Genomic DNA, 27,112 nt, shown 5'->3' with positions numbered 1-27,112 from the left:
CCCTGTGACTTCCTGATAGCTCAGCTATGGCTCTATTCCCTGTCTTCTCCCCTAACACGAGGCTGAATGGGGGGAGAAACGTCAGGTCTGAGTGACTTGAGTTGCCCCTTGAGTACCACCCTCACTCTGAAAGACTGGCTCTAGGAAGTTGTGCTGTGGTGCCATCAATCCCCACTTTTCTGCTGGATTATTTCTCCCTAGCCTTCCAGCAGGCAGCACATACCCGAGCCACAGGCATCCCAGCAGCCCAGGGCTGAGACAGACACATGGAGGCTGCTCCACGCTGAGATGCCAGGCAGTGAACTGAGATGCCCGAGGCATGTTTGCTTGTTTTATCCACCAGTTTGGATAAGGGCAGTGACTCTGACAGAGTCAAACACTCAGCGTGGTAAATATCTCAAACAGACACATCTGTTTACCAAAAGTGAGTCTGTCTTCCATTGGGTTTGGCTAACATGAGCTAGCAAACCTGATTTAACCTCAGCCTTTTATTCGAGGTAGGCACAGCAACTTGCAGCTGCTTCTGGAGAGGCATTTTCTCTAAATGTCTGAGTGAGGCTATCACTGGTGAAAGGTAGTGTCATATGGCTGTCCATGGCACGACCTGGCTGGCACTATGACAACATGCCAGGAGAAGCTGGTGTTGTCACTGCAGTGGAACGTGCAGTGGAACGTGCAACAACAGCCCAAGCAGATCCCCAAGCCATTGCTGATGGTTTCTAACCCAGCAAGCACCATGCAGCAAGGTCAGTGCTTCTCCAGACAGAGAAACAGAGTTGTCAAGGTAGCCTAGGTAAGCAGCCTGCTAGTCTGTGGTCAACTCACTTTGCAAGTCAAGATGAATTTTTAAAAAAATAGTAAAGTTCACTATTTTTTTATTTATACAGCAGGAATATCCTTAAGTACTCGCCCAAGTAACACTTTCAATAAACAGCAACAGGGAGGGAGGGGCTGTGAAGGCTTTGTCTCGCTCCTACACTCTCCTTCTCATCCCTGTTGCAGCCTCCAGTCAACCCAGGTCACACTGGCAGCCTGATCTTGTTGTTCCCATTACTTTAAAGTTGCTGGCTTACATTTGTTTGAATCCCATCAGAAAAAATATAAAGCTACAGTTTAAACCACCATCCCCAGAGGCAACTGTGATCCTGCTTCAGCAAAGACAAGCAGGTGTTGTTGTGACTCCAGCTGACACCTGTGCTGCTTCTCCACCATAGAGACATTTCCCATATCAGGATGGTGATGCTTTCATGGCCCTCAAGTGTAGTCTGGCACAAAGAGATGAAATACACCTATTTTGCTTTTTCCGGAAGATGAGATTTATGATCAGGAAAAATCCACCTCTCAAGGCAGGCAAGTGTTTCAGGACAGAGCTCCAGCGGCTCAGCCAAGACAGCACCCAGGGCTATGGTGCTCCATCCCAGCCCTCATGCTGCAGGGAAAGGGATGGTGAAACTGTGTGAGACTTGGCAAGTCTTCATGAAGCCGCTGAGGGACTGTACTCAGGATGAGAGAAATGCAGTCCCTAGATGTACTCTACAAATCCCAAACAACCTCTGGAAAAATTTTAGCTAAAAACTGTCTCTTTCATGCCTGCAATAACTACACTTGACAGCCAAACAGAGACCCTTTCATATTTAAAAATAGAAAAAAGCAATTAATTATTGGAGTCAATATAAGCCAGGAGCTGGCAGAGTAGCAGAGCAATGTCTGCAGTGATCTGACTGTAGCAGAGGCCACAGTGGCCTTAGAGCTCATGCGCCCGTCAGCCCAGGGGGACACGCCAGCATTCCGAATGCAAAGCTGCTCAAACTCAGGCACAAAACAGAGTCATGCCCTAAAGCAGCAGGGTTGGTAGGCAGCAAAAACAGAAGGCAGCCTCAGAACACCCTAAAGAGCTTAATGGAGTCAGTGCTACTTTGTCAAACCCAGCCTGGCTTGGATTTGGGCAGCTCGAGCTGAAATGTGTGCCTGTCTGGTTTACTGTTCTCCAGTGGCTGCGTGCAGCGAGTGCCAGTGTGTCAGAGGCAAGCCTTGGAGGTTAGTGGGCAAGCCCTGAGAGCCAGAGCCACTGATTTCTCTTTCTCATAGCTGGATAGTAGGAATGAAGCATTGTGCACTAAATCCAGGCTCAAGTTTTTTTTGTCTCAGTGTTTACCTGGAATAGACCATGATGTGAGGTGCTGATAGGACTTAGGGACTCCTGGCTTTGTTGCCAGGGACTTGAAAGCATTTGACTTCTGTTGACTCTGAGTCCTTTGGACATTGGAGAATTCCCCAGAAGGGAGCTTTCCTTATCCTCCAGGAAAATCCTATTAGTTTTTGGGTTTGTTTTTTTTACTAGAAAGCCCAGTCCTTGACACTTGCTAGCTACAAGCTGTCCTCATAGATTAGCAACTCAGTGAGGTAATGAAAGTCAGCTGCCTTAGACACTTCATTTTCTGCTGCAAGATACTTGCACATGACTGAGGTCACTGATGGTTGGTGAGCCCAAACCATGTGGGGAATTGCAAGGATAAGCAGTTCCTGAGCTAGAGGAGACTGTGGCTAGGAAACCAAGGTGGTGGTGCTGCAATGTGAGTCAAGGAGGGACCTTTGAAGTGCAGTCTTTGGGCAGCTGCCTGGGCCAAAAGCAAACACTGCACAGGACTTCCACTTTGCTAACAATAATGAAAGCAGTTCCTGGAACAATTTGCTTGTCCTGACAGCAGCACAGTTTGGTTGAAATATGTACAAATTGAAAAGAAAAAAAAAAAGAATAAAAGATGAATTTGTAAGAGAGGCCTTTCCTTGGACTGGTTGTTCTCACAGCCTCGTTTCCCTGTTCTAGTTGGTAATTCCCAGCAAAGGCACGATTCAAGTGCACGGTGACTGCTCTTTTAACATGATCAAAGGAATAATTATATGCAGTGGAATTCTCCAAACACAACAATCGCGTGTGATCCGCCCGGCATGAGGAACCAGCTGCATGTCTGCAGAAAGCTCCCATTTGCTCTGCAGACAGGCTGCCCCAGGTTGCAGCCAGGGACTGTCCCTGCCTGCCACCATGGAGCTCTTCCCCAGCTGCCTTCCTCTGTGTAAGCTCACTCCCTGCATTTGGGCTGCCCGAGTGGCAGGGGGATGTGGAGGTCCTTTGTTTCGCTGTGAATTCAGGGGATATTTTCCTAAAAATCAGCTACTGCTTGCTTAGTTTATCCTGGAATGGAAACTTTATTTATAGAAGCAGCAGCAGCAACAGGCACCCTGGGCCCTAGCAACAGCAAAGTGAGCTCCACAGGTGGTGATGGGAAATACTTCAAGGTGCTGTGCTTCAGCAGCAGATTTTGCTCATGGTCTCCTATTTTGTACCCATCTCTTCTAGGAGCTGCAAATGAGAAATCAGTCTTTTCTTCATCCACTGAACTGTTTTTTCTTCCCCCTCTGCAGTCAGCATAGTGTAGTGTGTCCAGGGAAGGGAGAGCTTGTGGGGATACATGGAGGTGCGACCTCTCCTGGAGTGGAAAAGGTTTCTCTGGTGGCCTGAAGTGGGTCAGCACCAGGCCCAGGGTGCTTGAGCAATAAGGGATGAGCTGAAAATCCTTGAGCCTTTTGACTCCAACACTCTTCTGCTACATCCCTGGCTGCAAGTCCAAAGCTTCCAACTTGCAGGATTATTGCTGGGGCATCCAGCCACTCCATTGCAGTCTACCTGCATCTGCTTTACCCAGATCACACAAGGAAATCTCTGGAGCTGCTCACACATGCCCTGTTGATAAGGTTCACCTGAAATTCCTGCTGAAGTGCATGCCTGGGAGACAGCAGTGTAGATGCTGGTCCAGTTTGCACTTCATCATGCGTGTGTGTCCTGTCTCGTCCAAACTATTCCTGGCATGGTCTTGTCTCTTTTCACTCAGGCACTTAGGATGAGTATCTGAAGCCAAGACTGCCCATGTAATTGATGCCTGGACATGGAGTTTTGGAGTGGTCTGAAACTCAAACAAATCATCCCCTACACCTTGTGAAATGGAGTCTCACTTTGTCGATGTACATAGTTGGTCTCATTCAATTATTCCTAGACACCAGGTCAGATGGGTACTGTTAAGATGCTGTTGACTGCTTGGTGGTCTACACTGTATCACTTTCATCAGTTTTTAATATCTTTTTCCACATGAGACTGTAGATTATCTAGATTGTTTTTATTAATAGGAGACAGATGGGAATTGGGTGTCAAGTTGTGATCCTGAAGCGTAGGAGCTTCATAGCCTTTTTAAAAATTCATGGTATTAAAGATAATTTGAAACAAAATTAGTTTCTGGCATTTAACAATTAGTGAGGCAAAATAGATGCTTAATAGAGAGGGAGAGTAATTCTTTAGTCTGAATTGTCACCTCTGAACTGCAGTCTGACATACTTACGTCTGGTACAAAAAGCCAGACTCTTGCATGCTCTAAATCTGCCATGTTTGCCCTGGCACTGCACAGCCCTCATTCCAGTGGATTGCATTGCCTTCTTTAATCAGATGATATACTGCACAGGAACAACATGGGAGGAGAAACACTGGCATCACTGATATATCTGGAACCTTGTGCATTAGACAAATCAGATTTTGGAGGGTTTACTTTGCCTGGGTCTGTTAGTTGAACCTTCAAAATTAAAAGCCAGGAGCACTTTTTGGAGCACACACAATTGTAAAATGACAGCATGCACAATTGTAAAATGAGGACTTTTACACACAGCTGATGAATAACTATACTGGGTCTGAAATGAGTATGTCAACTCCAGTATCCTGTCCTAGTTCTGGCCATGAGTGGATGCTGGAGGAAAAACATATGAAAGCAGGCAAACATGGCACAGTCCTTTTCCTGATGCAGTTGTAGGGATGGGAGTTCCTCAGTCGCAGACAGTATCTTTCTGTTTAGTAATTCCAATGGACTTTCTTTCCCTCTGCAAGTTTGTTTTAACTTCTGGCCTCAGCAACAGCTGAGGCAATGAGTCCCACAGCTTAATTTGCATTGGATGGAAACCTGCTTACTTTGGTTTACTTGAAACCTGATGCCTGATAATTGCATTTAATGTCCTCCTTTGGAAAAAAAGAGAAGAGGAGGGATGGGAGGCTCCCAGCTCACCAGGTGACAGGTGCCCCATTATGAAGCATCCACTACTGGCTCAAGATTCACCTCATGCAGTCACTGCATGGCTCAGCCTCCTACCCTGGCACTGTCTGGTGAACTCTGATCTTCTCACCTGCAGCTTCCAAGAGGCAAAGCCCCTGTGCAGGCCTGCTTGTTGCAGTTCAGCAGGTCAATGGACACTGACCCAGGCTCCCCTCTTGCTCCATTTTATCTTTTATCATTTCTAGCTCAAAGTCAGGTTAATATTGTCTGGGATTTCTTCATATGCAAGCCTTGCACTCGGGCATCTATCCCACACTCCTTGGACACCAAATAATGCAGAGGGCAGGAAAATGGGATGCTCAAGTGCCCCAGCTTGGGTCAACTGGAACAAAAAGATTATGCAGATCTGAAGTATCCAGTTTTCAGATGCCATCCAAGTACCATCACAGAAATCTCAGTGTGGCCATGTGGGGATTTGCACCAGAAGCTCTAACACCATCTGCTTATTTACTTACGGAGAATAATTCGTGCTCCAAAGCTCTCTGTCAGCTCCATTTTCTTCTTAATTTATATCTCTGGAGAAGCTCTTTTCTCATTGACTAGTAGAAACTGTCCTCCTGATTTAAACCTGAACCCAAGGTTAAGTATTACAAGTGATGCAGTACTGTGATATCTCCCTGTTTAAACTGTCCCCCTCCTTTGCGAGGGATGCACTTCACCCCCAGGTTTCATATACTGAGTCTGAAGGATGCTTGTAAACCATGAGAGGATTTTTTTTTCTTTTTATTGGTACGAAAATATTGTGAGCTTAATCTGCCAAAGTACTCCTAGTGTGGACACATCTGGCAATGCTGTTCTGGTAGTGGAAAATCTCTTTTCACAACCTCTTTTCCCAATCAAGTTCAACCAGTACAAGTGTGGGTTTGTCATTGTAACTGAGATGAGGGGAGAAATGGCTCAGGGCAGGACTGAAGATTTTATCTCCCATGATCTGGAAAAGAGGGTGGATAGTGAGGCGGCAATGTTTGCTATTGATAGCAAGTTATTAAGGGTAATAAAAATGAAAGTTGACTGCAAAGTTGACTGCACTCACTGTAGTGAGGCAATAAAAAAGCAGATAATTTAGATAAACACAGGGTGTTGTGCATGGGAAAAACTCCTAACTGTAGATGCCAGTTGTGATAGACTGTGAGTTAGCTGTGTGTGTTCAGGAATGAGATCCAGGAGTTGTAATAGCTCTGTGAAAACAGCCTCTTGTTCCTTGACAGCAGTGCAAAACAAATCAAACATCAGGAGTTATCAGGGAAAAGGGAAAAACCAGAACTATAAAATTTGCTAGTTCTGCCTTCCATCTCAGAAAGGGTATATGAGAAATAAAAAGGCACCAAAAGTTGTGAGGATAACCTGAAGTATAGGACAATTTCTACATATTTGGGACTCCCTTGTCAGAAAAGGGAGTGAAAGAATAGTATAGAGGTGCTGACAACCATGAATGCCCTCCAGCAGGTCTGCTGGAAATTATTTTGGCTGTTTCTTTTCACACAAGACCTATGGGGCATTCTGTACGATGATGGTGATGCTTTGGATGAACACAAGGAGCAGTTGCAGTTAAACTGTAGAACTCACTCCCACACAATTCTGTGTTGCTAACAGTTTGCAAGGTAAAAAGCAATTAAACGTATCTCGGGAAGGAAAAAAAAGAATGACAGCCATGAAGTGTAAACACCCCTGCTCTGTCTCAGGAGATGCCTAAACTAGAAACATCTGGCAATGGATGGAAAATACAAAGGACTTATTCCTATGTGTTTATCACATTCCCGTCCTCTTCCCCGTGTACCTTCACTCAGTCTGAGATGGAGGTAGGACACTGAGACAGATTGACCTTTGGGCTGACTCATGACTAAAATTCTTAAGTTTGTCATAACATTTATACCACTATTATTCAGATCATGAGATGAGTCGTAAAGAATCAGAGTGAAAGTGAGATTCTCCTGCAAGAAAAGTAATCTATGTTTCAGAAAGATTACATTAAAATAATTTTTTTTGGAAGAAGAGTCCAGTGAGAAATTGGAAATTTAAAACTAGTCATTTGAGCATTGGAAGAGCATCATGCAAGTCTCCCTAATAAATTTCTGCTCCTGTCTGTCATCAGCCTATTTCACACACAGTCTTAGCTTTCAGTCATGTCTCACATTTGAAAGTCCACATGATGCAAAAAACAATGAAAATATGTTGATTGGACTGGTTTGGTTTTTCCAGCTCCTGAGAATGGGGAAGAGCCCTTCACTTCCCACAGATAGCCATCTGTCCCTACTCTCCCCACTGCAGTCACTCAGGGCATCCTTTCTTGGATAGCTTTAGGAAGAGGCACAGGGTTGGCACACAGGGTAAGCCATCTTGCCATCATCCTTGTAGATTCTGTTTTTTCTAATACAGCTGCTTCTTCTCCAACCCCAAACTTTCCAGCCTGATGCCTCCACTGATGGTTTTTCTGGCTGCTATTAAGGTTTGTTAGACAAGTCTTAGGCTTCACCATAGATTTAGTTCCATTTTGATGCTGGGCAAAGGATCATGGAGTTTAGAAGTGAGCACACAGAGTGCTTTCAGAAGAGCTGCAGGAAGTAGGTAATTAATTATTAAGAAGTAATTAGCACAGAAAGAGGTTTGCATCCAAGTAGGGATTTAAAACTTATCTGGAAGATTGGTGTTCTTCCTTGTAGATGCTTATAAAGAACTTTGGAGCTGCTGATAGTGTCTAACTTGCCCATAAACCCCAGTGTGTTGATTGTGGATTTGTAAGACACTTAAGGACAGCTGGAGGGGACTGCACAACTGATGCTATCACTTGCACAAATAGCTCACTGAAGAGCCATGGTCCAAGCAGTCACTGCAATGGCTGGAAATGGAAAATTAAGGAAAGAGTTGCTCTGTGTTTCTCTCCCAGCCTGACCCTCTGGCCAGGAGGAGCTGTGATGCTCAGGTGCTGATGAGAAAGGACTGGTGACACTTTCCACAAGTGTATGCTCCTCCCAGCTGCAGCTTCACATGCATGGGACAGCAAGCACCTTGGAGAAACACCTCTCCCTGCTTGTCCTCCTCAGGGAGGAAGTAGCTTCCATTTAAGGAGCTGGAGAGGTTCTTGGCAGGGATTGCAGCAAAGCATCCCAAACTTTGGATCCCGTTGGCAGAAAACCCAGGGGCAGCTTGAGCTCACCCTTTGGAAGTGCCATCTTTTGTCAGCTTGAGATTTTCCAGAATTTCAAAGCAGAAAGAAAGAGAGGAGTGTGAGGAAGCTATTAAAGATATATAAAATAAACTTGGAGTGGGGAGGAAAGTGTGTTTCATTGAGGAGCTGCACACTTTATTTGAGAGAATAAATGCTTATTATTTTAACAAAGACTTTTTCTGTCGTGAACAAGAGAAGCAGATGTTTAAAAGACGGACAGGAAGCGGCTGTGACAAATGAAAGGATTTTTGATTGAATTCATGAGCTGTGTTTCCTGCCAGTAATTCATTCAGCTGTAGGCTAGATCAAAACATAATATTATGGTTTAATCAGCACGCTTTTTAACATGAATCCAGGATATACAAGTTGTTGGTGCTACAGGTAAAAAGCCATTAGTACACTTGGCTCAGAAGCTTCCTTTTAAAGCATTATTCATTCTTTTTCTTTTAAACAAATACTTTGCCTATCAGCAAACACCTGAGAACTTCTAGAGAGACATGTTTTGGAGTATGCACAAGCAGGTGTAGAAAGGATAAAGCACTTTCAGGGCATGGCAGATGAAATAGGCTGAAAATACAATGTCACTTGCACTGCAGTCAGTTTCCTACCAATTGCAGGGAGCATTAGATCAAGCTGGTGTGTTTGTATGTGTGTGTGTGTACATGCTGCAAGTGTTAATTTTGATGGTTCCTGCTTCTCTCCCATGCTCCTAATGAATTCTATTTGTTTACAGCCTCAAGGAAAACTTGTCACTAGAAATTTCCTTTTGAGTTTTCAGCTCAAGATTTCACAACCACAGAACCATTGCAACACAGTGATAAACAAGCTGGGGGAGGCAACTCTGGAGAATTGAGGCCTCTCTTTTTCACCATTTAGTTAAGTAAATAGTTACCAAATGTGCTGAGAGATAGAGAACTTTATCCCTAGCTGTAGTGAGTATTAGCAAAAGTGGATTTTTTTTCCTATCAAAAAAATTAGAGTAGGCACAGGAACTGCTTATCCTCACACCACTCCTTGTCAGAAAGGGTCAGATGCTGGGATTTACTTCTGGAGCACAGCACTTTGGTGTAAGGCTGTAGGAGAGCAGGGAGAATGGAAAAGAGGGTTTGCAAAAGCTACCTAAAGCTTAGGGTCACAAAATGGATTTACATTTCTCAGGACAAACACAGGACCTGACTGAAGCTGAGGAATAACAACCAAGATGTACCAGCTGCCCTCCATTCCCCTTGGCCAGGCTCTTGGGGAGGGATGAGGACACAAGCACAGCCTCTGCCAGGTTCCCTGCCCTGCAGCATGGCTTGGCTGCTGGTGGCCAGGGCCTCATCCTGCACCCAGTGTGTCCTGTGCAGGCCCCAGCCCTTGGCTGATAAGCACAATATCCATAAATCTGCTGTGACTGCCAGCCAGGCTTTCTCTGCCCCATTTAATCCCCTGTAAAGGTGACCCTCTCATTGTATCAATGTACTGGGGAAAGCCCTGCAGCCATGACTTCCAGGGTGCTCTGGGATAATGTGGATAAAGGCTGCTTTCTGGAAGTTAGGAAGAAATTACACTGCACAGATTCTCCTTGCTGAAAAAAAACAAAGTGCTTTGAATCAACTAAAACTTTTTTACTTTTTGCAACAATACATGTGAAATTTAGCAAGTGGTTTTAGTGATGGCAGAACAGGCGTATCTCGACATTTTTGAAATAACTGGTTTGTTTTTTCACTGGGAAACAAAGTTTTGTTTTGCAGTTTGTCTCAGCTTTGCAATAATAGAATACAGGAGGAAAGAAAACTCATTCCAGAGAAACTAAATTCAACTTAAAAATTTCATTTTAAGTTGATGTATATTTTTCTGCTCAACCCAAGCTGAATAGATATTTTCACTTCTTTGAGTATTAACAAAAGTGGATTTTTCTACTGCGCAAGGAGTGGAAAGTAATAATAATTATTAATTTGTATTAATAATTGTAAGTATTAAAAGTAATAATTTAAAAAATATTTCCCAATTTCTGTCTAATTCAATGTTCAGTATAATTATTGATAGGAGAAAGCTGATCAGATGTGGAAGACCAGATCCCTTACTTATGCAGAGAAGACACAACATACATTTTTGGATTTACACACTAAACTAGTTGAGTTACAGAATGAAGACAGGGGAAATTAATTAACCTTTCCTGTCTTCCAGCAGCAGAAAACAGAGGAGCTGCCTAATCTTTCAGCGCACAACCTGATCCCACATCAGAAGAGCTGAAGAGGGTGTGGTGGGATCTGCTGCCAGCCAGCTGTTTGAAGCCTCTCAAATCTTAGAAGCGTAGATTTTGGTTGGAAGGGACCTTTGAAGGTCATATAGTTCCAAACTGATGGCAAAAAGCAGGGACATCCTTCACTTGACCAGGTTGCTCAGAGTCCTGTCCAACCTAGCCTTGAAGGTTTCCAGGAGTGAGGAATCCAGAACTTCTCTCGGGAACCTGTACCAGTGTTTCACTACTCTCATAATAAAAAAATTCTTCTTTATGGCTAGAGGTTTGAGAATGGTTTGAGTTTTCCATTCTCCCAGCAGAGGCATAGCATGCACTAATCCTCTCTGTGGTGTAGCTGGGGAGGAGGGTCCCCAGGTCCTTCTGTCCCATAAAACATCTTCACTGCCTGAATTACGCCCAGTGAGTGGTGGCTCCTTGGCAAACAGTGCAATTGTTAAATGTCAGCTACTGCTTACAGTTTAATTGCTTTTGAATTTTAGCAAGCAGCTCCTCATTCATAGCAAATTGGCATTTTGTACATTCAGGATTGTGCTATTAGCTGCACAATAGAGAGGCTGGTTTTCTGTAAATATTGAGATTTGGTAATTATAACCCAACAGTTATTAACACTCCATGGCAGATAAATGCTTCAGCTGCTGAATCTGCTGTGAGCAAACCTCCTTCTGGAAGGAGCATCTTATCAGTGAGTGGAGGAAGGCTCTAGCTGCCATACTCCATTAACACCATGTTAATGAGCCAAGAGCCCACGCACCACAACGAAAACATACCCTGAAGTGTAGCAGATGGGCTCAGAAGCCAAAGCCACACAATGGGGAAACCTAGAAAATCACAGCTAAATTCGATAGAAAACAAAAGCTGGGCAGCTTGGCCTCCTTGTAGTAAATACCCTGGAGTAACAGACATTCCTGGATATTACTGGGTGGAATTGTAGCCATGCAGGACCTTCCAATGATTTCAGGAGGACTTGGGTCTCAGCTGGTTACGGGCAGTATGTCAAAACCCATCTAGAAACCACTGCTGATTGCCTGAGTTCTGCACCCTCATCTCCAGTGAAATCCTTCAGTGATGCTCACAGGGGACTTGTGATTCAGTCCTTTAGATAACTGTGCTGCTTCACACATCTTGTTGCAAGAGCTGCTTAAAATAAAATAAACAAAAGCAAGTTGACAAATGTGACTGAATCAGTGTGGGGGGAAGCACTAACACGTTAATCGTGTAAATGATTAACAACTGTCTATTAGTCATATGTGATTGACACTTTCCCACATACCAGTAAAAGTGCTATAGCATCATTTGTAATCTTAATGAAGTCATAGCAGAAAAAGCCCTCACTCTGCTGGGAGACAACGGCTGTTGTTTATGATTCTAAAGAATTTGTTCTTTTACAGACTAGTGTAAGTCTGTTTGCCTCTCCACCAGCACTACATCACTATAACTCACTGTGATTAGAGACGGTGTTATGTACATGAAGCACAAAATCAGAATTAAGTAGCTTTCAGTTGTATATCCCAGACAGAGCAAATGCATCCTTGAAGCTCTTTGATGAAGCTGTGTGCAGCTACTGTTCTTCCAGTGCTGTGGTTCATAGGCAGCAGTGTGCTGCACACCAGTCTGGCAAAACTTCTCCTGTTTGCAAATGCAGAATGATCTCAAGTGGAGGATGCCTATTTTCCAGGAGCTTTGATGTGTTCTGGAATTTTTGGACAAAATTGCTTACTTAGAATGTTGTGATACCGTGGTTATTGAGAAAGACCTTTTGGTCAAAAATGCCATTTTCAGTCATCCACGGGGAAGCTATTTGCATCTTACATTCCTGCCCTGGTCTCTGGTGTCAGGTTGCCTCAGGTAACTGAGGCCCTGCAGCTTTTCCTGGTTGGTGATCTTCAGAGCGTGGAGATCCTCGACTCCATGTGTGCCTGCTCAGAAAAAGAGCAAGCACCAGGGAGCAGTCATACAAAAAATCTTATTAAAAACAGGGTAGGGAAAGGGTAAGGACTCCAATGTACAGCTGACCCTCCAAAGGGGCCTGTTGCTCAGGGTCAGTCTGGAAAGTGAGGCACTTGGTAGAGCAGAACTTGGCCAGAGTTCATGGTGCCACGTCTGGCCATATGGGAGCACAGCCTCAAACACATGGTTCCAGTTTCCAGTGGCCAAAAAGAAAGTTTTTTAAGAAAAAGAAAAAGAAAGTTGATTAAGAATGCAGATGCCTGTATTAAAGTAATAGTTGGCTCCGTGATCTTCCATATCAGATCTGCAGAGAGCAAAGGCTTTAGTGTAGCTTCATCATACTCTTCTAATAGAAGATTCTTACCAGGGCCATTTTTCCATTAGGAAAAACTTTCTTTTCCTCCCTCTGCTGCAAACAGGGCTTGTCACCTGTTTCCCATCTATTTTCATTATAGAGGAGAAGTAATTGGTGCATCTGGGTGTTATTGGAGAAATGGCTTGGCTGAAGCCATAATGTGGTAATTATAGACTGAACTGAGTCATGCCAATGCACTGTAAATGCATTTGCTTCTGAGTTTGTGATATTGTCACGTGCCCTTTGAGATAGATGGCTTTTTGAGGGAAGAGGGAGGAGAGAGAGGGGCAGTGTGGAAAGCTGACCACATCTGACCTATCTTGTGCAAGTGTGGTAAGCCTCAAAGATACAAAACCACTGCCATCACAGCAGAAAAACAACAGTGAGTCCCACTGTAATATGGACCAGTGGCTTGTGATCCAAGTGGCTTGTTTTCCTGAGGAACCAATTATCCCGTGCATGACACTTGCATCTGGTCTTTTGTAACTGCAAGGAGCCACCAAACCAAAATAGCTCATTTTTCACTGTTTTGGTGATGTTTTCTGCTAAATAGCAACACGTGTACCACAGAAGCCAGTAATCAAATGCAAAGTGGGACAGCAGGCTCTGCCTGAAGGATGAGGGATCTGAAACCTCCAATGGCCCTCACCATGTCTATGCTTTCAAGGGGCATCCCAGACAAATCTCCACAAACTCCCAGCACTCCTTCCCACATGCAACTTTCTCAGTGCAGGAGAAAGTTTTGGAAGTCTCAGTGGTGTTTTGTATTATTGGTTCATGGCACACCACAGAGCCACATAGTCACAGAGTAGCTGAGGTCTGGAGGTCACCTGGTCCAATCCTGCTCAAGCAGGGCCACCTGGAGCCAGCTGCCCAGGATGATGTCTAGGGGAATGGACCAAGTCCCATTGAACCAAGATTATATCATCTGCATTGGGCCCTGGGGTTTGGGTGCAGTTCTGCATAGCCAGGGTGGATGTTAAAGTTCAGAGGGTTTTGCCTTGAAGGAGATAACAGTGTGAGATGTTGCTCCAGTAAGTGGGCCAGCTTCATGCAAAGCTGGATGGATAATGAGGTTTGGATCTTTGGCAGCCTCTTGAGATGTCATTGGTATGCTATGGGTTTAGAGAGGTATAAGATTTCAGAATATAGGGAAAGATAAGCCTTCTGGAGTCAGGCGTGTTTCTGCAGTCACTCTGGCCTCCCACCTGTGTCATCTCCATAGTTCAGTGTATGGCCTTCACAGGGGGATACCACCATGAAGGGAGGTTTTCCATAGGGAGGCTCATTCTCTGCACCCCATGGGGTGCTAAAACACTACAATTTCTCCAAATATAAAAAACTTACATGTATATTTTAGGGTAGTGACAGCTTGTGTTTATATTCTTTCCTGTTTTCTTTTCTCACATTAAATTGTCATACCTCTGATCTGTAGTGAGAAAAATATTATCAAAAATATCAAAATAGATGTGTTTAATCTTATCCTGTACATAGAGAAAAAAATTCCAGAATTTCTAGAAAAATCCAGCTCCAGGGTAGAGACAGCTGTGACCCAGGTGAAAGTGTCATTTGCAGACAGCAGGAGACAGAGAAGAGCAGGGTGACTTTGCTGCTGGACCACTGCAAGCTCCACACCTGTTGACTATCCAGCCAGAGACTGGATAGAACATTTTTATTTCTTTCTCTTACCTTTTTCTCCAATCAGGGAAAAATCTTGTCTTTTTGGGCTAGGCTAAAATGGAGCAATCTGTTCATTTAGCTGCTGAGAAGGGAAATTAACTTCATTCTTATCCGTCTAGCTTATTAGCACAAATATTGCAGCTGCATTATCCTATCCCACATAAAACCCTTTACAGTAGAGCCTTTTAATTGTCTGGCTAATTGTTTGGCCTCAGAGCTGTCTATTTCTGATTGTCTAATTCTCATTAGAATGCCAGCTGACACTGAGTCCTCCAAAGCTGCCTTTAGCTGCTTTTAACCACTTCTGGACTAATTTGGTGGTGTTGAAAGCACTTACAGAAAAGCAACCAACAATAAGAAACACAGTGCAAACGTTTCTCTTCTCTAATGTATTCAACATTTTAAATCCTGCCCATAAAGGAGTTTTGATGCTGGTTTAAATGCGTGTATCCCGACAGAGTCACAGCATTGCTGTTAGCGTTCAGAAGTGTGTAAAATACGTGGACTGAAAATCTACTCACAAATGCCTCAGTCTTTGATCTGAAACATCTTCTGAAACCAATGGGTGTTTTTCACCCTATGAATAAGAAATAAATCAGGATGGCAGGGTGCAGGCCCCCAGTAAGAGAAAGGATCGGTCTGTATTTCAGTGCTCTTTGTTAACCCTATGCTATGAGGATTGTCTGTGAAAATTGAATGAGACAAAATCCTGGGGTCACATTCTGAATTTACTGTCATATTGTATTGCTGCATAGCCCTTTTTTCTTGTTGTGGTACTTCAGCACCCATTTCAGAATTTTAGTCTGTTGCCATAGTTAGAAAATTTTCACGTTGTCTGTTCTTTCAGTTGTCTTCTTTGAACATCTCTCAGCAATCTAGTTAGAGTGACATGAGACTGGTCAAAGCTTCTCCCATGTTGCCACAAAACTGAACAAATGTGGGCAGATAGGAAAACTCAGTGAGGCAGGACTTCCTCACGTTCCCTACCACCTCACTGCCATGAGAGAAGATGGGGAAAAATGTTCTTAACAGATTTAATGTAAAATTTGTTAACCTAAAACCTAGAGAGGAATTAAAATGTGTCCAGCTACAGAAACTGGAGCCTTGAGGTCTCCTGTGGGTTTATTGACAGATTTGACACTAGATTTCTTGATCAGAAACACAGGAGAAGAGTAGCAAAGGCACCAGTGCTTCACTGGTGATGGATTTGCTGGCTTCCTGCTGATGGGGTGCCTCTTGCCTGGCTAGAGAGCCTTGGCCACTGCGAGCCCCAGGCTACCTTTTACTGCATCCTTCCAATTTGTTGGGCAAAATTAAAGGTTTCAGGGAGCCTTAAAGCTTGGGAAGCTGTCCACAAGCTTCCCCAGCTTCTCCCTCCAGTGCAGTGAGCAGGTGGGCAGAGATGAGGGAAGCCCCATCAGGGTCCCTGTAACAGCAGGCATGGTACCTCTCAGCCAGGGCACCCGGGACACCCATCCCCAGCAGCCATCCTGTGTGCTTTGGAGGCATTGCATTTGAGAGCTGTCACAAGGAAAGGCTGCAAGATTTGTAAAAATGTGTTCTTAGGTGAATTTCCTCCACAATTCTTGTAGAAGAGAGCTTGGAAAGGTCACGTATGAAGTTGATGACACCCTTGCATGTTATTTCAGCCTGTCCAGGGCTTGCCTTGTGTTTTTCTTGTGACCCTCTCAGCACTGCCATCCCCCTAGCTGTGTTAACCTGCCTGCTGCATCACTATCTGCAGCCAAAGGGGTTAATGACATCTCCTGCCAGCAAGGGCAGCTGAGCCCTTATGTCGACATATACAAACTTCTGTTTATCTCTTGTTACAAAGATGTAGTACCAAAATTTTACAACCAATTTTTTCTTATGTGAAAGATAAAAGGGGAAGGAGAGTGAAACTTCTCCCATCTTGTAACTTGCTGGTGCCTGTTCCAAAAGCAGGTCCTGGACACTGCATCCAGAGCTGTCATGGTTTGAGGAGCAATACAAGGACATGGATTCAGCCTCACAGCTCTTCCTTCCTGAGATGGGACATTTCCTACATTTTTCAATGAAGTTCCACTAACCTTACAGGCTTCATTCCCCAGGCTTCCTTTTATAAAAATACCTGAACCTCTCCTGCCATGTACTTCTCTTTCTCATTTTATTGCTTTCTAGAAAATCACGGTGTTCTTCTCTGACATCTCCTGTCTCATGGAAGATGAGATGGAGTTAGTGGTGTTTCCTTCAGCTGTGAACACAGATGGAATTTATGGCTTTTGGAGTTGTATTTATAACTGTTTTAAAAGCATAGCAAATGCCATCTACAAAGACTCCTGTTAGGCTGTTTCTTCCCCAGAAGGCACCACACACTTTGCAACTACTGCAGAACCCATGGCAGGGATCCTGGAGTTGCTGTGAATTATTGCTCTTTAGCTACTTCTGCAGGTTGTTCAAAGATGGGTCACCTGCATGTAACTATTTCTTGAATTGTACATTTCATGTGAGCTAAGTGCTTTCCACCTAGAAGAACCACAAACACCACCACTCTCACCTAGCTCATACAGGGACAGGTTAAAATGAAAGAAAATGCCACATATTGTCTATTCCATGCCTTTTTTCAGGATTGTGCTTGCATTTAGACTTTGAATTGCCATTAATTTCTCACAGCCTTATAAACCTTTTTTGCTCTGTAGTTTTCTTTTTTATTATCTATAACTCATTTCTCTTGCCTGAATTGTTCAGATATCCACAAGTATCTGATTAGTTTTTCCTTTTAGCCTACATTCCTAAGGAAACAAATCTCATCCAGTTGTGTTTCTTGTCCGTAATAAGTTCTGGGCAATTTTTCAACCAAATTTGATAGAAGGTTAAAGGTCTGCAACACATAAGTTCCTGCAGTTTCCATGAAAATTAGTCTGGTTAGAAGAAAGAGGAAGAAATTAAGCTGGCCCTGGAGGAAAGGCAGCTGTCACTCAGTTTTCAGTGGCAGCAGCCAGCTGCACAGCCAGCCATCAGGATCTGGCCATGGGAGTTTGTCCCACTAAACAGGCTGGCAATATTAGAGGGAATTGTGCAGACTGCCTTTTGGTGGTGGGATTTTGAGGACACTGGGCACCATTCCTCAAGAAACTGGAGTTTACCAGATCCATTGCTCATGGAACGGTTTTATTAAATAGGAAGGCTAAACAAACATTTTCCTTCCTCCTGATTGTGTGTCATTTCTTTTCAAGCCAATGCTTTTGAAAACAAGAGTCTAATGTTAGCACAGCTTCCCTAGAAGAGTTTTCCAAGACTCTCTGCTCCCAGCAGCTCTTACTGAAATTAATGGGAGCTGCTGGGGCTCAGTGCTTCCAAAAATAAAAACGCTTTGCCAGTGATACAGATGCAGATTTCTAAATTTAAGCTCAAGTTTTTGAGCATCTGGGGCCTGAATCCATGTCTGAGCACTTCAAAACCAGTGGCCTGATTTTTTTTATAGGTAGTGAACAGGCTTATTGAAATCAAAACTTATGGGCTGTATAGTTCAACCTATATTTGAAAGGCAAGAGGTAGATGTAGGTAGCTAAAATTTAGGCACACAAATTGGAGTCCATGGACCCTGCACCTGAGAGCAGGGGTTTTCAAAGCATGCAGCCTTGGCATGAGTGATGTTATTGAAATCACTGGAGGCCAGAGGGAAAGAGTTAAATCAACACAGCACTTCTGAAGGCTCCTGGCTCAGCATGTACATCTGTGTTTAAGAAAGATGGTGGAATAAAAAATACTTTGCAGGTGCAACACAGCCAAATTAGCATGGTAGAGGAAACCATAGGTTTTTTTTAAATCCTTGGACAGGAGCAGCAGCTCTTGCAGCTTAATGTACGCACATACTGGGGGCTTTTTGTATTTATTTTCCCTGTGTGCCTTGTTGTTTTAAGAAAAAGGAACAAACAGGGAGCAGTTGGCTGGCAGAGCCTGCGAACTCGGCGGGAGCTGCCAACGGGGCTTGCTGGGTCTTTGCAGTGAAAAGAAGGGGCTTGTGGAGCTACAACTGCTCTGCACACCCCTCCTGCCCCATCCTGCCCCGGCTCAATGGGGCTTTGTGTGCAGGCAGGGGCTGCTCGGCAGAGCAGCCTCCTTTTTCCCTCTCTGAGATGCTTTTAACCCTTTCCTAGCTCTATGGCAGGATTTTGATCCAAGAATACCTTTTAGGCTTCTTTTCCTTCTTCCAAGCATATGAAAACAACAAAAACAAGAACAAAAAACCCAACCAATCACCTCATAACCACTCAAAAACCCCCACAGAACCACCTTCAAAAACTCAGAGAAACCAAACAAAGCAAATCTCACTTTGTTCAGGCCATGATTCAGCACAGATTAAGCAAACAGGGTTTAGATGTTGCTGATGAGAGATGATTTTTAAGTTGAAAAGTTTAGTCCATAGCTTAGTCCATAACCAGAGCCCAATCCAACACTCCATCCGTAGTAATGTGGGAGAAGTTTAAGGGTTGAATGAAAAGAGGCAGGATCTATTTGATCAGAGGTAGATGATTTATCACCTTTTGTTTGACAGCTACAGGATTAAATGTATTGTCGAGTCAGAGGTGGCTGCCTGTATAGACATGTCCTTGTGAAAGTGCCCCCTGAGTGAAACAGTCTGGATTTACTAAAGATGCCAGATTTACCATAAGCAAATGAGAGGTTATAGAGGCCTACATGATTAAGTGACAAAATGGAGGTGGAAACTCAGAGGACGTGAGGTGAAACACAAGGGAATGACAGCTCGAAAATACGGATTGAAAAGCAGAAGAGGATAAAGCATTTGAGCAGGTGACATGAGAGGCTCTTAGGTGCAAAGAGGCAGAAGAAACACTGTTCAGATACCCTTATATAGCACTGGCCTTGAGTCTTTGCCTGTCCTCCACTGGAAAAATGTGGCAAAACATTGCCAAAGGTTCCTTGTGCTATTTATGGAAATGAGATAAAATTGAAGCCAGGTTTGGGGTAAGCAAAACCTCCTTATTCCGGAGCTGTAAAACAAAAACCCTGGTTTGGATTAAGGACCTGCTGGATCTGCATCTTCTGAGCTGGTGAGAGGGGAGCTGGTGGGCAAGGAATCCCATCAGTGGTTGCTCTGCCTCGGAGAGCTGCTGGGAGCTGGCTGTCACAGTAATGCAATACTGCAGAGTTCTGGTGCTCTATGTATTTGTTTAAACATGACAAAAACTCAGGACTGTAATCTGCAATAGTTTATTTGGACAGGCTGGGAAGACAAGGTTATTGTTGTACTTTGAAAGCCCTGTAATTTAAAAGTTTGTACTAACGATTTGTGGATGTATGCCCACCGCAGCACGTAAGGATCTGTGTGTGGAGTATCCAATGCTGGGAAGTAAAAACTGTGTCCATACAGGGAAGGGATGGTGCCCAGGTCAAAAGTTCTGGAGACAGACTCAGAGGAGTCACCTGGCAGGGCTATAAATGAGCACACCAAACACAAAGGCCATGGGACATGCCCACCCCTGTGTCCTGCATGTGCATGTCCATTTACCCAGCCTCTCTGCAGGTTTGGAGTGGTCTGTCCCTTTATTTGAGTTCACATGCATACGTGCTGAAGGGACACATCTTCGGTGCTGCCTTCTAAAATCTGGCTCTAATTTCAACCAATTTACTATTCCGATGAAATTAACCTGCAAAACATATGGCCCAAATAGCTTTTGCCTAAGTGGCCTGCACAGTTCAGGTTTGATTTGTGACTTCTCTTTACGTTCCCGTTCACGTGGGAGTCCATGATAGTTCTTTAAACAGAATAAACCAAAATCTGTCCACAGCTGCCTCTCATCAGGGTGAGGGCTGCAGACAGGCTCCAGGGTCCAGCCCTCGTCTGGGGCAATTGCTGCTACTGCTGTGGAGGATGGTGCACACACACCATGGGCCACAGAGGAAGCAGGCTCTTGTTCAGCCTGTGACTGTTTGTCCCCCAGACAGACATTGCAGCCACTTACAGAAATCCAGTCTGGGGGCAGGGGGAAAGAAGGGAGAGAGAGAGCAGAAAGAAAGAAATAATTAAAAAAATAACCCAACATGATGGAGATTTGGTAGTGGTTTTAAAATCACATTTAGACATAAATCCTTTGAGTTCACAATTTCCATAGATTAGTGGCATCTGTGGACCCTAGATAGACTGTAATCACTAAGATTGTTCTAATCTTCCTATGGGAGGTTTTTCAAAGGAAGTATTGAATTACACCAATTCTTAGTAGAGCTGGGTTTTAACTTGCAAGAAAGTGCTTTAAATCCAAATGCATACATTACTGCCAGACCTATAAAGTCAGGGTATAATGCTTGTGACTTTCATACATCCTGATGTGTAATTTGTTATCCAGACAATAAAACTTCACAAGACACACACATGCTCAGCTGCACCCACTGGTAAGTATATTACAGACCGTCAGGCCCATGTTGTCACCTTTGGACTTTCTGTGTGACAGTCTCTTGAAGCACATCTCTGCCCTCTGAAGAGAGCAGTGCTTGACTCAGGCACCAAGGTTGCTGTAATTGAATCTTGCTACAGTGCAATGTTTTATGTCATTGTCTTGTACACCTACTCCTACCCCTGTTCCCATCACACTGTGAAAGTAAGTAGAGTTGAACACAATGTTGTTGAAAAGAGATCTGTATTGTATGGAAAACTGTGTACAGAGATAGCAAAACTGTGGTCCCTGCCTGTGACCAGAGCATGCAGGGGAGAATCAGAGAACACCAGCAGAACAAACCTAGTTCTGCTCACATACGTATAAATGCAAGATGAAATCACTTCTACTGAGCACACTAGAGGGATGTGGGAAGCTGGTGTGAGAGAGAAATACTGATTCCTGCGTCAGATTCATCACTGGTACATGAAAATGAAATGGAATTACACCAGAGATTATATTGTCCCCATATGGGTTTTATGCCTGGTAAATTCTCAGTTTCAATGGGTATCAAATTTGCGCCTGCTGTACTGGGTTGCACAGCTGAATGCTTTTGCCCCGGTGCTAAGGGATTAAATAGACAATTGAGGTTTCTCAGAAAGGATGTAGAAAATGTAAATCAAAATGAGTGTCCCTGGAACTGGTTGCAGTGCTGACAGCCCTTACAATGCATGCTGCCTCCAACTGCTTGCAGTGGCTGGCTGCAGCAGCACCCGCGCTGATGCAGAGCAGCATCAGGGCTGCTGTACTTTGGGGTGAATGGAACGTGGCACTGAGAGCCCACAGTTCCCAGCAGCCTGCTCTAAGGGGTGCCATCTGCAAGCTGGAGAGCTGAATCTGGTCTTTCCATGTGGCCAGGAGAGCTGGAGTGTAGCTGGTGTGGGGAGCTGCCAGGGGATATCCTTGCTCTGGAGATGGAGCTGTGTTCTGCAGGACTGTGCCCCTCAGCTCACTGGCTGCTTTGTTTACCATGCCAGACACCAGTGTGAGGAAGTGCTTGCCTTTGCATTACCTTCACATAACTGAAATATTAGGGACCATCAGGAAAGTCTGGAGGAGTCTACAGCAATGCTGTGCCTGTCCTGAGCAGAAATATGCTGGAGGGATCTGACCTTGAGAACAAGTTCATGCTGTGCTGTATTTCTCTATGATCAAAACGATTTGCTTTACCAGAGGGTAAACATTTTTGTTACCTTCTTGGGAACCAGTCAGCACTTCTTTTATGACAATGCAAGTTTCCAGTTTGGGGTTTACTTAGGGGTAAAAAACATCTTTTTGGTTTCATTTGGTTTGAGGCTTTTGTTTGTTTTGGAAGAACACTGCTTCCTTACAAGGGACCACAGAAATTCATTCTCCACAGCTGTGTGAAAGCCAAGCTGTGTAGAGAAAACCTGTTCCTAACACTTTTTGATGTTCATGCAGGCTCCACTTTGTGTGATGGAATAAGCAGGGACTATGACAGATGACTGTAATGCCAGCTTCTTGCATCAGTGTGATGTTGTTATCACCATGAGGTAGAGATGGTTGCCTGCTCTTAAGTAGATGAAAAGCAGATAAGGAGTTGGGAAAGACAATGCCAAGCTTCACCACACTGTGCTTAGCTGTCTACCAAGCCATGATGGTGTGAAATTAATCCCTGAATGGAGCTGTGGAGCGCAGAGTGGATTTAATCTGTGCAACCTGCAGTGATGTCAAGGGTGTTAAGAGAAAGATGGTTACACTGTGGTGTGGTTTTATGAGCCAAACCTGCAATTATACAGTTTTGCCAGCCACACTTAGTTGTTTTACCTTCCTGTGGGATGTTAGCACTCAATTGTGCTCCTGTGTTGGATTCCCCAAAGTACTGCAGAGTTTTGTGTGGGCTTTCTGTCCACCCCCATACCTGAGGATCTGAGTATTTCTGTGTGTCTGAACAGGGAAAGGCAGCTGTTGATTGCATTGTGGACCTTGTGCTTGTCAGTGTGCTGTCCCCTCTGTCTCCCAAGGGAAGCTTGTCCTGATTTTGTGCGCAGAGTTTATCCTGGTTTCAGTGACAATAAGACATTTCCCAGGGTCCATTAAACTGCTTTGGCTCTGAGTGGGCTTTCTCCAGTGTTCAACATCTTGTTCATCATAGATGTCAGCTCACACATACATCCTGTCTTAAGTGACTTGCTGCAGTATAGCCCTTGCTGTGACACACATTTGAAATGGTTGGAATGTGTTCCCTTCTAGCTGAAAGCAGTGTGGCTTCTGTACATGGGTCAGCCCTCCTGGGAGCTGCCAAAGTGACCTCTTGGAGTGATGGTGAGCACAGGGCTTCTTGGAAAGCAGTCAAACATTTGAGGAGACACTGCACATGCTGGTTGTCTTTGGCTGGTACCAGCTTGGAGGGCTGGTGGTGAGTTCCATGGCTCAGATAGCTGGATCTCCATGGCTGTGCTATGGAAAAACAGCGTGCTGCTTTTTCTGCACAAGCACTTGACATGTGGCTACTCCACTCCCATCTGCTTTCAGCCTATCTGACAGCAACTGGACAAACTTAAGTGTGTAGGAACAGACAAACTCTGTCCAGCTATTTTGTGTGGCTTCAGGATAGACTCAGTTCTCCATGCATGTGTAACCAGTCTCAGAGGTTGAAGTCCTTCTCCAAGGCCTCCTTGCTCTGTGGGTCTTCTCTTTGTCACCTCTTGTTTATTTCCTCCTTGCTGTCGGCAGATCAGCAGGACACATTATCTGAAGCATAATTCTGGACTAGAGCTGGCTCCCACCCACTGGGTTGGACTGGCCTCACTTCACACAGACATATATACATGTCCAAAAATATTCTTCAAGTTCAGCAAAGACATATGGAAGAGCAAAATATATTCATGCAATAAAAGTAGAAATAAGGCTGACTGAGTCATCTGAGTTGTCATAGGCTTTGTACAGACCTCTGTCTCTCAGGTGGAACTACATTCACCACTTGCACGGATGCTTTACCTTGATTTCTTGGAGGTTCATTTACAAAAACAATATGATTATGAAATACAGGTATCCTCAAATGGATTATTTTTCAGAGAGGGGTTATTTTCTCTGCCTCTTACCTTTCTGAGTCTAATACCAATGAATTGGTAGCTGAGAACTATCAGGAGAAACAGTGCTCCTGACTTTTCTCTGACACTATGCTATGGTCAATTAGAAATAATTTTGTGGAAGGCAGTGAAGTGGTAATAAGTACGATGAGTCTTGGTGAGTTCACAAACGTGATTGCAAGGCCCATTTTATATTTCACAGCGCTTAGGCAACAACTTTACCCCTTGCAGTTTCTACTTGGATATAATTCAAAAGATGCTATGGTCAGATTTAGGCCCAAATTAGCATGTTTGAAGCCACAACACCTTAGTTGAGCTGTGGAGTTTTCCATGTACATACAGGCTCTTAGCCTGGAGCCAGAGTAAAAGACTAATCTCAACCCCAGTTAATTACAGGCTAAAATATTACAACTTACCTTGCTTCAGTCTTCCAGTAAGTGCAAGGTGAATTGCCATGGCTCAACTGGCCAATGCAGTAGGATCCAGCTCCAGATTGTAAACACATTGTTGTAGTATCTAAACCTCTTCTTTACACAGTGGAGGCCTAGGTAATGTGATTATTATTCAGGAGCATTCCAGCTGATGTAACATTGCCTTTTCCTAAATATGAATAAGCCTGTGTTCATCCATTTTAGCATGTTGTGCATGTTAGAGCCCGTCCAGTCTCCAAGATGTCAGTTCATATCACTTGATTGCCATTGGGACCATTTTTGGAACAAGGCTCTGTAGATCCTGGGTTAGGGTATGAAATGCACTGAAATAGTGAGATGCAAAGTACTCTTGCAAGGTACATTAATCTTGGATCTGTCTCCAAAGGACAGCATTATCAGTGTTTGCATCATTGGGGTCAAAACTGTAAGCAGCCTTTGTTGACTCACTGGACAAAATAAATCAAAGACATATTGAAAGAATACAGCTTTTCATAAGATCACATTGATCTTTCCTACCTGTGATCATTTCTGTTACAGTGAGATGATGTATTATTGCATCTTAATTCCATGTCATAGGGACAGAACTGATGTGATCCTTCATTGATAGATGGAGTGGAGAGAGACATGGACCAAGCACCATGATCAGAAAAGTGAGGCAAGCTTGAGGGACATGATTACCTGTACAAATGGGATCACCTGTTTAAATGGCCTGTGGTTGATTTCAGTCTCAAACCAACTCAAATGTTTCACTGGCACAGCTCACCAACCCCAACAGACAATTTGAACATATATTCAAACACTACTTTGGAAGCTAGAAGAGTGTAAGGATTTGAGTGTGGTTTGTGGTGTGTTGGCAGTGGTGAACAATGAAGAATGACCCCAGTGGTATTCAATTTCCCAGTAGAGACACAAGTATATCAGTTCTCTATAAAGTCGCACAGGAATTAGCACAGAGCAAGAAAATGAACTCAGATCTTGTGAGTTCTAAATCCTTGATTTTTCAGCAGTTTAAGATACCTGGCAACCAGATGAGAAGAAAGCAAAGCATGGCTTGTAAGGAGTTGGGAAAAGCTACAGCACTTTCTTCTCTTGGAGAAGATTGCAGCAGTGGTGCCCAGGCTGGTGGTGGTCTCTGCTGGTGAGTCTGCACAGCACAGCATGGAACAGTGCTGGGAGCCATCTGGGAGTCATGAGAGTGTCAGGAGAAGCTAGTATGGAAAATGTGGTGGTCGATTCTTTCCCCACATTATTTTCTAATTGAACATTATAATTTTGTTTGCTGTCATACAGCCTTGATGCCCACAGACTTTTTCCCTAGGATTTAGTGAGGAGGGATCATTCTCTGAACTTGTAATTTGTTTACCCACAGACAATTTACAACATTTCCCCATTTAATCTGGAGAAATTCAGCTAATATGTAATATGTACATCGCCAAAGAGCCGTGGTACTTCCTCACGTTTGACTATGAGTAGAGTTCCTTAAACCTTATCCCTTAGCGTCAGTTGGCTGTTTGACAACTCCACTCTCTCATGGGATGAGTAAATACCAGTCTGTTCCCAGGAAGATTAACCAGTAAAATGATTTAGGAGAAAGAAAAAAAAACAACATAACAAACAACTTTTCAGCTTGTTGTACTTTTGACTGCCCTCCAGACTTCCCTTAGACTTGGTAGCCTTTATTTTTATGGTGCTTTAATTTGCCTACATTCATAAAATCTTGGAGTGTCTTTTAAGAAATTGGGTATTTTTCTCACCAAAGCAGTGAGAATTTGAGGAAGGCTTTAGCACTTTGAATAAAAATCCTTGGTCTTCTAAGGAAAGAAATGGGTAAAAACACCGTCAATCTTTACCTGCAACAACACAGAATATATCTTGATTGAAGTCAAGCTCACTGCACTTGAATAGTAATGAAGTGTGGACCACCAGATAGGGATGAAAGCAATTCCTGTCCATTGCATCCTGTGAACTTCAGTGAAGTCAGATTTCCCCTCAGCATTCCTGGAAGAAGGGATTTACTTCATTTTAGTAATTGGAAACTTGAGCCATTTGTTTCAGCCGCTTTTCTAGACCATCTCTGCAGTCAGAGAGACTGTGCATTCAGAAAGTGGCTGGCCTGGATGTCAGTGGGCTGAATTGCCCCTGGGAGGTGCTCCTCTCCCCACTGGCTGCAGGACTATAGTGCCAGGGCCATGATGGGGTTCAGTCCCATGCTCGGTGTTGCACAACCTGCAGGGCTGTTCAATTACGGAAAGAGAACGGGAAAGCAGCAAAGGCACGGTGCCAGGGTGGCAGAGCTAACACAAGCCTCGCCATTGCTCCTCTTTTTGCAGCCTTTTCAAGGGTTCTTTGGAGAAGTCTCTCCCCCACTGAATGTTGCTTCTCCCTGTGTCACAGCAAGGCCCATATTGTCCATACCTCTGCTGAGGATACGCTGGCCTTTCTCTCCCTCCATGATCTGCTTTGCAAAAAGAGCTTGGGCAACACTGCTCCTCAGGCAAGGAGAGACTGTGATGGGTCTCAGGGACCTCTTGCACACAGAAACTTTCCACTGACTTGGTCAACTTGATGTCGTCTTGCCAGCTGGGTTTCTGCCCATATGGTCCATCCACAAACTCTGTGTTTAGAAATGTGAGTCTTGGGCAGTCTCT

The 27,112-nt window shown here is 44.1% G+C and overlaps 1 protein-coding gene across 1 annotated transcript in view; it reads left to right on the top strand.

The window, feature by feature from the left end:
* The window catches only part of MAML2 (mastermind like transcriptional coactivator 2), a 205,390-nt gene that overhangs the window by 52,991 nt on the left and 125,287 nt on the right, over positions 1-27,112 (top strand). The gene's annotated exons all lie outside the window — the stretch shown is intronic.

This window comes from Erithacus rubecula, assembly GCF_903797595.1.
Source record: "Erithacus rubecula genome assembly, chromosome: 1".
Lineage (NCBI taxonomy): Eukaryota > Metazoa > Chordata > Aves > Passeriformes > Muscicapidae > Erithacus > Erithacus rubecula.
The sequence above is the reverse complement of the archived record's forward strand: the minus strand, read 5'-3'. Positions and strand labels throughout refer to the sequence as shown.